This window comes from Mauremys reevesii, linkage group 1, assembly GCF_016161935.1.
Source record: "Mauremys reevesii isolate NIE-2019 linkage group 1, ASM1616193v1, whole genome shotgun sequence".
Lineage (NCBI taxonomy): Eukaryota > Metazoa > Chordata > Testudines > Geoemydidae > Mauremys > Mauremys reevesii.
In genome coordinates this window covers 19,771,586-19,784,603 of record NC_052623.1, presented here as the reverse complement: position 1 = coordinate 19,784,603, position 13,018 = coordinate 19,771,586, and the positions used below count along the sequence as shown (strand labels likewise).

The 13,018-nt window shown below is 45.7% G+C and overlaps 1 long non-coding RNA gene across 1 annotated transcript in view; it reads left to right on the top strand.

Moving 5' to 3' along the window:
• Positions 1–6,574: 6,574 nt before the first annotated feature.
• LOC120397354 overlaps positions 6,575–13,018 on the top strand; it is a 128,951-nt gene continuing 122,507 nt past the window's right edge. The window contains exon 1 of the long non-coding RNA XR_005593745.1: positions 6,575–7,262. This is a non-coding gene — a long non-coding RNA (uncharacterized LOC120397354). The remainder of the gene's footprint in view (positions 7,263–13,018) is intronic.

The following is a 13,018-nucleotide window of genomic DNA, read 5'->3' as shown; positions in this document are numbered from 1 at the left end:
CACCCCCACTTTGCAATCAGACGTGACTCTTAGCCAGCCAGTAAAACAGAGGTTTATTAGATGACAGGAACAAGGTCTAAAACAGAGCTTGTAGGTAAAGAGAACGGGATCCCATCAGCCGGGCCCATTCTGGGGCCCAGCGAGCCAGACAACCCCGTCTGCCCTCACTTCCTGTCCCCAGCCACCTCCAAACTGAAACCCCTTCTACCCCCTCATTTCTGGACTTTGTTTCTTTCCCGGGCCAGGAGGTCACCTGATCTTTGTTCACCTTTAGCCATCCCCTTGCAAGGGGGGAAGGGCCCCGGCCATTTGTTGCCAGGAGACAGAGTGTCAGCCATTTATGCACGCTGGAGACTTAAGAAATGCATAGGGGAAACTGAGGCACCCACACAGTATTCAAAGGAAACATTAAGACCAGTCCCACTTCATCACACCTGACTGACCCTATCTTCTCTGCCTCCTACTTTGAAGAGGGCAGAGAAGAAATATTATGTGCAAACCAGTGGGTATGAGTATCTGTACTCTCACCATCCTCCGGGGGCCCTCGTGTATCAGCGGCTAACAAAAGGGACAGAGCACCCCCAAACAGAAGGATGCAAAGAAACTTGTTCTGTTTGTGAGGCAAGTTTATTTGACAGTGGTCTTCAGCTACTTATCTCAAACAAGCAAGCTTTACTGGGGAGATACAACTACCGTTTGTGGGACTCCTTGTCCAAATTGAAGGACTCCAGGCCCCAAGACTTAAGGCAGGAATTCTCAGCCCTCTTAGTAGCAGGAAAAAATGTTGCCAGCGCCTCTCTACAGGCAGCACTGAACTCAACAGACATGGTGGCCTCTCCTGTCACCATGAGACAATGCTGTTAGCTGCAGTCCTTGGGATTCCCTCAGGAGGTCCAGCAGTCTATCCAGGACCTCCCTTTCGAAGGCTCCTTGCTATTTTCAGAGCAGACGGACATGAGACTACACGGCCTAAAGGAATCAAGGGTTACTCTCAGGTCCCTGGGCCCCTATGCTCCGTCCACTTTGAGGAAGCACTTCAGGCCCCAACAGCTGCCACGCTTCTCCACTCTGCCTCCAAGCCAGGACCCCATAAGAGAAACGGGAGAAGTTACAAGAGCCATCAACCGCTTCTGTCCACCTCAACCTCCCAGCCGTGGTCACATAGGTGCTACGGTGGGCCCAAGCAGGCCTTTTGAAGGTGCACCTGAGGGTACTATACTTGCTTCAAATCCTACCTCCCCTTTTATTTTTTCACCGACTATCCCACTTCAGCCTGGCATGGTCCTGCGAAACATTGGACCGCTGAGTGCTAAATACTGTGGCGATCAATTATACCCTGTAGTTTTCATCCACACCTCCCTCCCACCCCTGTCCCTCTTTAGGGACCCTTCTCACGAGTAACTCCTTGCTCAGGAGGTGCAGACTGCCCTACGGTTGGGGGCTGTGGAGGAAGTACCTTGAAACTTGAGAAAGAAGGGGTTTTACTCTCGTTATTTCCTAATCCCAAAGGCCAAAGGGTGCCTTTGTCCCCTCCTGGACCTGTGTCACCTCAACAGATATCTCAAGAAACTGAGGTGCCACCTGGTCTCCCTGTCTTCCATCATTCCCTCCCTGGATTCAGGGGACTGGTATGCCGCCCTCAATTTGAAGGATGCTTACTTTCATATTTCTATCTTTCATGGCTGCAGAAGATTTCTCAGGTTTATTGTAAACCAGACTCATTACCAATTCACCGATCTCCCCTTTGGCCTGTCTGCAGCCCCTGGGGTTTTCATGAAGTGCATGGCGGTGGTAGCTGCCTTCCTCTGAGGGCGAGGCATTCAGGTCTCCCCGTACCTTGACGATTGGCTGATCAAGGGTCGTTCAGAGGCTCAAGTAAAGAACAGCATTAACCTGGTCCAAGCCACTTTCAAGCACTGGGCTTGTTGATAAATGAGCAAAAGTCGACTCTTACTCCAATTCAGAGAATAAAGTTGAGCGGGGCAGAGCCATCCTTTCTTCTGGAGGCCCAGTTCCAGACTATGTTGGATTTGATATCCAAGGTCATGGTGCACTCAATCACGACAGCCCAGGTTTGCCTCAAGCTACTGGGACACATGACAACATGCACATACGTGGTCCAGCACGCAAGGCTATGCCTCAGGCCCCTGCAGACATGGCTAGCTTCAGTTTACTCTCTGAACAGACACCACTTGGACTCTGCACTTACTGTTCCAAGCCTGGTTCTCACCTCCCTCAACTGGTGGAAGGACCCATGGTCGATGATGATGGGACTCCCCTTTGTTGCTCCCCCTCCTCACCCCCCTCCCCAGCCATCAGTGTCCCTAATCTCAGATGCATTGGACCTGGGTTGGGGAGCGCACCTCAACAGCCTCAGGACTCAAGGCCTGTGGTCCCAGGAAAAAAACACCCTGCATACAAACATCAGGGAGCTCAGAGTGGTCTGCTTGGCTTGCCAAGTGTTCCTTCCCCAGATGACAAGCAAGGTCGTGCAAGTTCTGATGGACAATACCGCAACCATCTTCTACATCAATAAGCAGGGAGGTGCTCGTTCCTCCGCCCTGTGTCAGGAGGTTGTCCGTCTATGGGACTCGTGCATGAAGCACTCCGTCCACCTTGAGGCTTCATACGTTCTGGGAGCCCAGACTGCATTGGCGGATCACCTCAGCAGATTCTTCTCCTCTCACCAAGAGTGGTCCCTTTGTTACCCCTCTTTGCTTGATATGGGGGTGGAAGGGGTTGATCAGGTCTCAGGCCTACACCTTCACCCAGAGGTCACCAAGGTTATTTTCCAAGGCTGGGAGTCTCCCCAGGTGGACCTGTTTGCAGAAGAACAGGAAAGGCCATCAGTTTTGCTCACTGAGAGGGCACAGTCTGGCCTTCCTCTCCAATGCCTTCCTGCTTCCTTGGACAGAACTCCTATTGTATGTGTTCCCCCCGGTTCCTCTGGTTCACAAGGTCCTCCTGAAAATCAGACGCGCAAGGTGAGAGTTATTCGTAGAGCCCCGGCATGGCTGCACCAACACTGGTTCGGCATGCTGCTAAATCTATCAGTATTAACCCCACTTCCACTCCTGCTCCATCCGGATTTGATCTCTCAAGACCACGGTCAGTTACTCCACCCAAATCTCAGCTCCCTTCACCTAACTGCATGGAAGTTATATGGCTGAACCCAGAGGAGCAACCTTGTTCGGAACAAGTTTGACAGGTCTTGCTGGGTAGTAGGTGGCCCTAATGGATGGCTTCCTACCTCACCAAATGGAAGCGTTTTTTGATATAGGCATCCCAACGAGACCTCTTTCTGACTCAGTCTTCCCTTCAGTCTGTAATGGACTACTTGTTCCATCTTAAGCAACAAGGTCTGTCCCTTGTATCTATCAAGGTGCATGTAGCAGCAATTTCAGCTTTTCACTCACAGGTGAACGGCAGGTCAGTGTTCTCTGATGAAATTACAGTCTGCTTTCTTAAAGTCGTGGAGAGATTTTATCCTCAGATCAGTGAGCCAATCATCGCCCTCCCTCCCCACCATGGAAATGTGTTGAGGTTCACGGGTCCTCCCTTTGAGCCGTTGGCATCGTGCACTCTACTGCTTCTCTCTTGGAAGGTCACCTTCCTGGTAGCAATCACCTCAGCCAGAAGGATCTCTGAAATCAAGGCCCTTACACCAGAGTCACCGTACCCAGTGTACTTCAAGGACAAGGTCCAACCCCCACCAGGCCTTCCTACCAAAGGTGGTTTCGCAGTTCCATAGCAACCAGGCCATTTTCCTGCCAGTCCTCTTCCCGAAGCCTCACAAGAATTCTGAAGAGTGGTGACTTCACTCATTGGATGCAAGGTGTGCCCTCGCCCTCTACATCGTGAGAACTAAACCCTTTTGCAGATCTACAGAACTCTTTGTGGCAGTAGCAGAAAGGATGTCAGCTCAGAGAATCTCATCCTGAATAACATCCTGTATTCAGGCATGCTATGAGCAGGTGAATGTCCCACCTTTAGCTATTGTGATGGATCACTGTACAAGAGCTCAGGCCTCTTCAGCAGTGTTCCTCACCCAGGTTCTGATCCAAGACATCTGCAGGGCCGCAACCTGGTCGTCACTGCATAACCTGTCGTCCCGCTATGCTATCCCCATAGGCGTGAAACTGACACCAGGTTCAAGAGAGCTGGGTTTCAGTCCCCATGTTCATGAGCTCTGAGCCCACCTCTGGGTACTGCTCGTGAGTCACTTAACATGGAAAAAATGGTTCCTAACCTTTCCGTAACTGTTGTTCTTTGAGATGTGTTCCTCATGTCTGTTCCATGACCCACCCTCCTACCCTTCTGTGGGAGCTGACTGGCAAGAAGGAACTGAGAGAGTGTGGGTCCTGTGGGTACCAGCGCATAAGTGTGCGGCACCAGAGGACGCTAGAGCCAGCCCAATGAATACTACTGGTAGAAAAATCTCCGGCAACAGTGCATGCGGCGCACACTTCCACGTTAGGTGTCTTAGACATGAGCAACCATCTCAAAGAACAACAGTTTAGGAAAGGTTAGTAATCCATTATATTTAAAGAAGTTACATATTTGTCTTGCAAATGTCAACTTTGGTTAGTGACTCTTTAATTAAAAAGGAGTAGGTTTATGTGGAATATACACAGCTTGTTCCTAAGAAATTTAAAGCACACTATGCAGGCCCTTCTGTACCCTTTTACTGAAGATCTGAGATCTCAGCATTGTTATGCTAGCACAACACATCAGTAGAAAAACATGGAATTTATTAGATTGTTTCTGCTTCATAGTACTGAAAGATTGTGTAAGTATGCAGTCGAGCATTGCTTTTAAGACTTTCACCAAGTACATGATACAGAACTATAGATCCCACATCAGTGTCATACATAATACCGGGTACCCTGGTCAGTATCAGAAATGATTGTGGAAAGCTTGAAAGAATTACTTCTTAGCAGGTGAGCAGAGTTCTCCCCATTTAGCTGTTTTAAATTTTAATCCTGTAAGTATATCAGCTTTATAGAAGAGATATTTACTGAGAAATCTGTGGTTAGAGACGAGACCTTGGCATATGATAAAGTGCCATTTCCTGTTACTGTAAAAGCTTGGTTTGGCAAGTACTTGGTATGTGTACAATTTAACTTAATGTATTCTAGTCTTTCCATAGTATTTCACATCTCGTACTAACAAAATGGCTGTTGGGTCAGATTCTCCAGTATGATCCAACCTATACACCTCTCAGGCAGCAAGAAGAAGCCAGAGTCTGGATGTAACTGGCTGGCTGGGATTTTCCCCACCATTGGGGATCTCTCGGCAGGAATAAAGCCTGCAGAGCCAGCTCTGGCTCTCCGCTGGAGTATTTGGATGTTGATGCTCAGCTGTCATATGGTCCCTGAAGGCTGACCATAGCTCCATCGAGCTTGGTAGCGTGTTTCCCAGCAGTGCCCTGTATCTTCAAAGAAGGTGAATTTTCCTCAATGTATTTGTCCCACTTTGTAGGACTGGGTGGAACTTTCCTGACCCTCGTTGATTTATGCCTACAGTAATGTCCTGTAAGGTCAAGATTCTGAAAAGTGGTTAATAATGATTTTGAGGTGCCTGACTTGAGACTCTGTAAAGGGGCCTGACTTTCAAAAAGTGCTGAGCACCTTCTCTTAAAGATGTGTCAAACTGGCCATCCAAAATCAGAGACACTGAAATCACTAGTCACTTTCTAAAATCTTGGCCTAAATTGTTAATTCAGCTAGTGAAGTTGTAAAAGTTTTGCCTATTCATTTAAAACATTAAATATTTTTAGCACCCAATCTTGCAAAGGTCAATATGTGCCTAACTTTACTTAGACAAATGGGACTACTCACGGTAAGTAAAGCTAAATGGGTGTAAAGCTTTGCAGGATCAGAGCTGTATTTTGCTTAACCACCTGAATATTATTTGAATTGCGCAGGTTGGTTATAGCAAGTATTTTGATGATGAAACCTCTTTAATCTTTCTTAAACTTGCTGCCTCGAATGTCAAATTTCTCCTCTTATTCTCTCTTTATGTAAGAACATATCTTCTCTTCCCTCCCTCATAATACTTTAATCCAGGGGTTCTGAAATTGGGCGGTCAGGACCTCTCAGGGGCTCGAGAGGTTATTACATGGGGGTTGCAAACCCCGCCTTGCCTCCAGCATGTATAATGGTATTAAATATTTTTTAAAGTGTTTTTAATTTACAAGAGGGGGTCACATTCAGAGGCTTGCTATGTGAAAGCGGTCACCAGTTCAAAAGTTTGAGAACCACTGCTCTAATCTTTCCTGTTAGCCTTCACTGAAGCTTTCCTATTTTGATTGACCAGTTTGAGAGACGGTGACCACTGTAGCAACTGTAGGAAGTATGCGAGGGCATGAATTCTATAATACAATTATAATTGTTTCTGCATAGATAGCCTTTGTTTTCTTAGCGTAATAGTCATATTTCTGTCTGCTAAAAACAGATGCTACATAAGCCTGAAGAAACTCTCATGGGATCAGTGGCTAATAGGAAGAGAGGTGTAGTAACCCACCTCCTGGCACTTGTGCCGGCTGCAGCAGGAATGCAGCAGCACACAATGCTGTCCTGGGGAGAGAAATGACCAATGAGAAGGGAGCTCAAGCTGGGGCCACAGGCTTGGAATCTGTCTGAAGGGGCAGTTAGAAAAAGCAGTTAGAGGAGGTGAAGAATTGAGATGCTGAGCTAGCGGATGAACCAGAGCCTGGGTAGGAGGTGAGGGGATACAATAAAAGAACAGGAGGATAAAAGTAGGGGACTGGGAAGTGAGAAGGAGGAAAGAAGGTAAATAGAAAAGATTTCAGGTCAGGATAAGCCAAAAAAAAAAAATACCTGGATACATGAGCAGACACTGTTAGAGAAGAAGAGGGAAATAAAATCTTAAGACTTACCACAGTCTGAGCCTCGAGAAAAAACTGAAAGGAAACAGAATTGGTGAAAAAGGTAATTGATCAAAAAATTGGGTTAGATGCAAACATCCTGGAAGCAATAATGAGAACCTCCCCTCCCCAACAAAGTACCTAAAGTACATGAACAGAGAGAATTACTGAACATCTGTTGATGGAATACAGTTCAAAGGTGACTAATGGACAAGTGAGAACCCAATAGGTGAAGAAACCCCATTTGTGGATAAACTCAGTGAAAAGAGGTACAGCCACAAGAACACTGAATCTAGGGAGCTCTTCAAGCTGAATAGAAGCAAAGAACAGGATAGCAAGAGTGGAGTTGGACTTAGAGCGAAGGAGAGGAAAAGTTAGTTGTTTGAAGTGACATAGTGTATTGTAGAGTAATCTCTTTTGTTCTTGTTAATAACAATGCATTTGGTACTAATTGCTCACCATGTAAAAGCTCATAAAGATTAATGAGTTGGTAACCTATAGTTTATTACTATAAATAGTAAGCCTTTTGATAATGTTCTATATTATTTATGCTTCTGGTACAATTTTGGGGTTTTACTGTATAAAGTTCTAAAAATTTAAAATGATCCCTTCTTCTTAGTTTGCCCCTTCACACAGTTTGTCTAGACTAGACTAGACTAGTCAGGTCACCACAAATTGACACACAACCCTACAACCCCTAGTCCTCCCATCAAAGAAATAGTAACATTTGAAAAAAGAAGAAACTCTGCAAGATGTGTACATTACTAACAAAAGCAACAATAAGGCCTTATCAATGTAATCCTCATCGTTTCTTTCCCCATAACAGCTCTTTGCTTTTCATGGTTAAGCCTTAATATAGAATGTGAGCTCTGGGTAGGAGGTGAGGGGATACAATAAAAGAAGAACAGGAGGATAAAAGTAGGGGACTGGGAAGTGAGAAGGAGGAAAAGAAGGTAAATAGGGTGAAAATTATGTCTTCCATTTCTCAAGTGTCATGCACATTTGTGGTACTAGGTTTCACTATACAGTATTTGTCCTTTTGAACTTTGCTTTATAAAATATTGCAGCATCCCCAGAGGAGAGACTGAATAAACTCTGACCTTTATGCTCGGACTTAACACCTGTTCAAAGCAAAAGAAATTGTCCATACTGTCTAAGCTGGATGTTTTTTGTAACATTCCTTTTAGCAACTGCGATTGTAGAAGATCATAGAATACTCCAGAGATTAAAAACTCTTCAAAGTTTCTTCAAGAACCATCATCAGAGGTGACACAACTTTTCACTGTAATGGACTTCAGTTCTTACATAATGAAGCAAATTCTGTTGGAGGGCACTCCTACACAACAAAACATAAAACTCCCTTTACCATCAGCCTTTTCCTGATAATAGGTGCATTTGCAATAATGAACAAAAGTTAGAATCCATAAAAATTCCCAGGCTTGACATTGGATTGTCCCTTAAGTAAATCCTCTGCCGCAAGTGCAGGAAACAGTCCATAGTATGCAATTATATACTAAGTACTCAACAATCCTGTGTAGCACTTCTCCCAAAGGACACTGTTCACCAAGTATATGAACCCACACCATTAGAATTAAGTTGGAACAGCTAGTTCTTTTCCTTACTCGGATGGCTTTTCTTGGTTGATTGGCCTGTTGTTTCCACAGAAATACATTGCCTATTATTTAACTTAAATACATGGAAAATCATCCTGAATGGCTGAAAACTAATTAAGTTTCTACTTGTTATCCCTACAGCAGTCAACAGTATTATGAGGGGTGGGACAGTATCAACCACTGAGGTCATATAGGCAATCAACTGCAGTGTGTGTTCAGGGAAAACTATTACAGTGATGTGGAGCTGGGTCAGGTATTTTAACATTCAAATTAAAATTTCATTAATGAGATCTACTTCGCCTCCTCTCCACATCCCCCAAATTTCTAACCTATTCTCTCCTTTTAAAATGTTGATTTTTATTAGCACTCTTTAACTGCCTATGCCCCTGCATAAACTTATAAGCGTTGTCATGTATTATCTGTCTATGGCCTGAGCGCATCACAATCTTTGATGTATTTATTCTCACAACACCCCTGTGATGTACGGTAGTGTTGTTATCCCCAATGTACAAATGGTAGAGTGAGGCACAGAGAGGCTAAGGCCCAGGTTGTCAAAGGTATTTCAGCTCCTAACTTCCATTGGTTTCGGTAGAAGTTAGGAGCCCAAGGACATTTTGAGGACCTGAGCCTTAAAGTGACTTGTCCAGACACACAGGAAATCAGTGATGGAGCAGGGAATTGAATTCTAGTCCCAGGCCAGAACCCTAACTACTGGACCATTCTTATTATTGTAACAATACAGTTGCTCTAAACATCAGGTTTCTGTGGTTCCCCTTGCCCCAATAATTCTTTAATAACATAGAATGGCCATACTGATCCATCTAGTCCAGTATCCTGTCTTCCGACAGTGGAAAATGCCAGGTACCCCAGAGGGAATACACAGAACAGGTAATCATCAAGTGATCCATTCCCTGTTGCCCAGTCCCAACTTCTGGCAAACAGAGGTTAGGGATACCATTCATGCCCATCCTGGCTAATAGCCATTGATAGACCTATCCTCCATGAACTTATCTAGTTCTTTTTTTAACCCTGTTATAGTCTTGGCCTTCACAACATCCTCTAGCAAAGAGTTCCACACGTTGACTGTGTGTTGTGTGAAAAAATACTTCCTTTTTTTGTTTTAAACCTGCTGCCTATTTGGTGACCCCCTAGTTCTTGTGTTATGAGAAGGAGTAAATAACACTTCCTTATTTTCTTACTTCACACCAGTCATGATTTTATAAACCTCTGTTGTATCCCCCTTAGTCGTCTCTTTTCCAAGCTGAAAAGTCCCAGTCTTATTAATCTCTCCTCATATGGAAGCTGTTCCATAACCCTAATAATTTTTGTTGCCCTTTTCTGAACCTTTTCCAATTCCAATATATCTTTTTTGAGATGGGGCAACCACATCTGCACGCAGTATTCAAGATGTGGGCGTACCATGGATTTATATAGAGGCAATATGGTATTTTATATCTTATTATTTATCCCTTTCTTATTGATTCCTTACATTCTGTTTGCTTTTTTGACTGTCGCTGCACATTGAGTGGATATTTTCAGAGAAGTCTCCACAATGACTCCAAGATCTCTTTCTTGAGTGATAACAACAGCTAATTTAGACCCCATCATTTTATATGTATCGTTGGGATTATGTTTTCCAATGTGCACTACTTGGGCCTGGTCTACACTACGAGTTTATCTCAAATTTAGCAGCATTAAACCGAATTAACTCTGCACCCATCCACACAATGAAGCCCTTTACTTTGATATAAAGGGCTCTTAATATCAATATCTGTACTCCTCCCCGACAAGGGGAGTAGCACTGAAATTGGAATTGCCATTTTGAATTAGGGTTAGTGTGGCCGCAATTCGATGGTATTGGCCTCCAGGACCTATCCCACAGTGCACCATTGTGACTGCTCTGGACAGCAATCTGAACTCAGATGCACTGGCCAGGTAGACAGGAAAAGCCCTGCGAACCTTTGAATTTCATTTCCTGTTTGCCCAGCGTGGCGAGCAGAGGTGACCACACAGAGCTCATCAGCACAGGTAACCATGCAGTCTGAGAATCGAAAAAGGACACCAGCATGGACCGTACGGGAGGTACTGGATCTGATTGCTATATGGGGAGATGATTGCGTGCTAGCAGAACTCCGTTCCAAAAGACAAAATGCCAAAATATTTGAAAAAATCTCCAAGGGCATGATGGAGAGAGGCCACAATAGGGACTCACTACAGTGCCGCGTGAAAGTTAAGGAGCTCAGACAAGCCTACCAGAAAACCAAAGAAGCAAATGGAAGGTCCGGGGCAGAGCCGCAAACATGCCACTTCAACACTGAGCTGCATGCAATTCTAGGGGGGGCCTCCACCACTACCCCACTCCTGACCGTGGATTCCAAGGACAAGGTAATCTCAGCCAGGCCTGAGGATTCTGCGGACAGGGAAGATGAGGAGGAGGAGGAGGAAGACAAGCTTGCGGAGAGTACACAGCACTCCGTTCTCCCCAACAGCCAGGATCTTTTCTCAGCCTGACTGAAGTACCCTCCCAACCTTCCCAAGGCATTATCCCAGACCATGAAGCCATGGAAGGGACATCTGGTGAGTGTACCCTTTGTAAATATAAAACATGGTTTAAAAGCAAGCTTTTAAAAGTGATTAATTTGCCATGAGGACTTGGGATGCATTCACAGCCAGTACAGCTACTGGAAAAGTCTGTTAACGTGTCTGTGGATGGAGCGGAAATCCTCCAGGGACATCTCCATGAAGCTCTCCTGGAGGTACTCCAAAAGCCTTTCCAGAAGGTTTCTGGGCAGTGCAGCCTTATTCCGTCCTCCGTGGTAGGACATTTGACCACGCCATGCATGTAGCAAGTAATCTGGTATCACTGCATGACAAAGTCTGGAAGCGTATGGTCCCGGTGTTTGCTGGCATTCAAGCAACATCCGTTCTTTATCTCGCTGTGTTATTCTCAGGAGAGTGATATCGTTCATGGTAACCTGGTTGAAATACGGGAATTTAATTAAGGGGACAGAGGTGGCTGTTCCTACTGGGCTGTTTGCCTGTGGCTGAAAAGAAATCCTTCCCTGCAGTTAGCCAAGTGTCGGGGGGGAGAGGCGGGAAGGGGTTTGGTGCTGAGCTTTTCACATTTGGCTAGCAGGGATCTTCCCTGATACCAGCCACACGGTGGGGGGAGGGGTAAAGTGATCATTGCAGAGAATTGGATGGGGTTGGAGGTTAGTTTGGTTTCTGCTGCTGCACGTTAACAGGAAAGCCGCAGCACTCAACGGGCTTTGCTTGGTATGTGGGAAAGGAGGGTGCTGGTTTTATGAAGGCTGCAGAAGCTGAAAGACAATGGCTTACCATGGCCGCATGCAAGCCGAATTCTGTTGCCTGGACCTGCGTCTGTGATCTCTAACACCAAAGCCACAGGCACTCAATATTAAGATACAAAATGTGACCTTGTACTGAAATCACATGTGCTATGTAAGGTGAATAGTGTTGTTCACCGTGAAAGAGTATAACCATTGTTCTGTAAAATGTATCTTTTAAAATACTTCTCTCTCTTTTTTTCCCTCCCTCCCGCAGCTGCAAATTTTTCAAGCCTCCCTCTTCCGTCCTGAAGGCTATCTCAGATAAGGCGATGGAAAAAAAAGACGCATGACTAAATGTTCTCTGAAATCATGGAATCGACCCACAATGAAAGAGCTCATCTGAATGAGTGGAAGGACGCGGTATCAAAGTACAGGAAAGATGCCAGTGAACATGAGGACAGGAGGGACGAACGTGAAGAGAGGAGGGACGCTCGAGATCAGAGGTGTCGGCAGGAAGATCAGAGGTGTCAGCAGGAAGATCAGAGGAGGCATGATGCAATGCTGGGGCTGTTGCGTGATCAAACTGACATGCTCCGGCGTCTGGTGGAGCTTCAGGAACAGCAGCAGGATCACAGAGTGCTGCTGCAACCCCTGTATAACCGCCCTCCCACCTCCCAAGTTCCATATCCTCCTCACCCAGACGTGTAAGAACACGGGGGAGGGGGGGGAGGCTTCGTGCACCCTCCCACTCCACCCCAGTGGACAGCCCAAACAAAAGGCTGTCATTATTTTGAACTTCTGAAGTGGCCTTTTCCTTCCCTCCTATCCTCCTCCCAAACCCCACCCGGGCTACCTTGTCAGTTCTCTCCCTCTTTTTATAATCAGTTAATAAAGAATATATGATTTTTAAACAATAGTGACTTTATTTCCTTAGAAAGCAAGCTGTGATTGAAGGGGGAGGGTGGGTTGCTTACAGGGAATGAGTCAATCAAGGGAGCAGGTTTTCATCAAGGAGAAGCAAACAAAACTTTCACACCGTAGCCTGGCCAGTCATGAAACTGGTTTTCAAAGCTTCTCTGATGCACAGCGCTTCCTGATGTGCTCTTCTAATCGCGCTGGTGTCTGGCTGCGCGTAATCAGCGGCCAGGTGATTTGTCTCAGCCTCCCACCCTGCCATAAACGTCTCCCCCTTACTCTCACAGAGATTGTGGAGCACACAGCAAGCA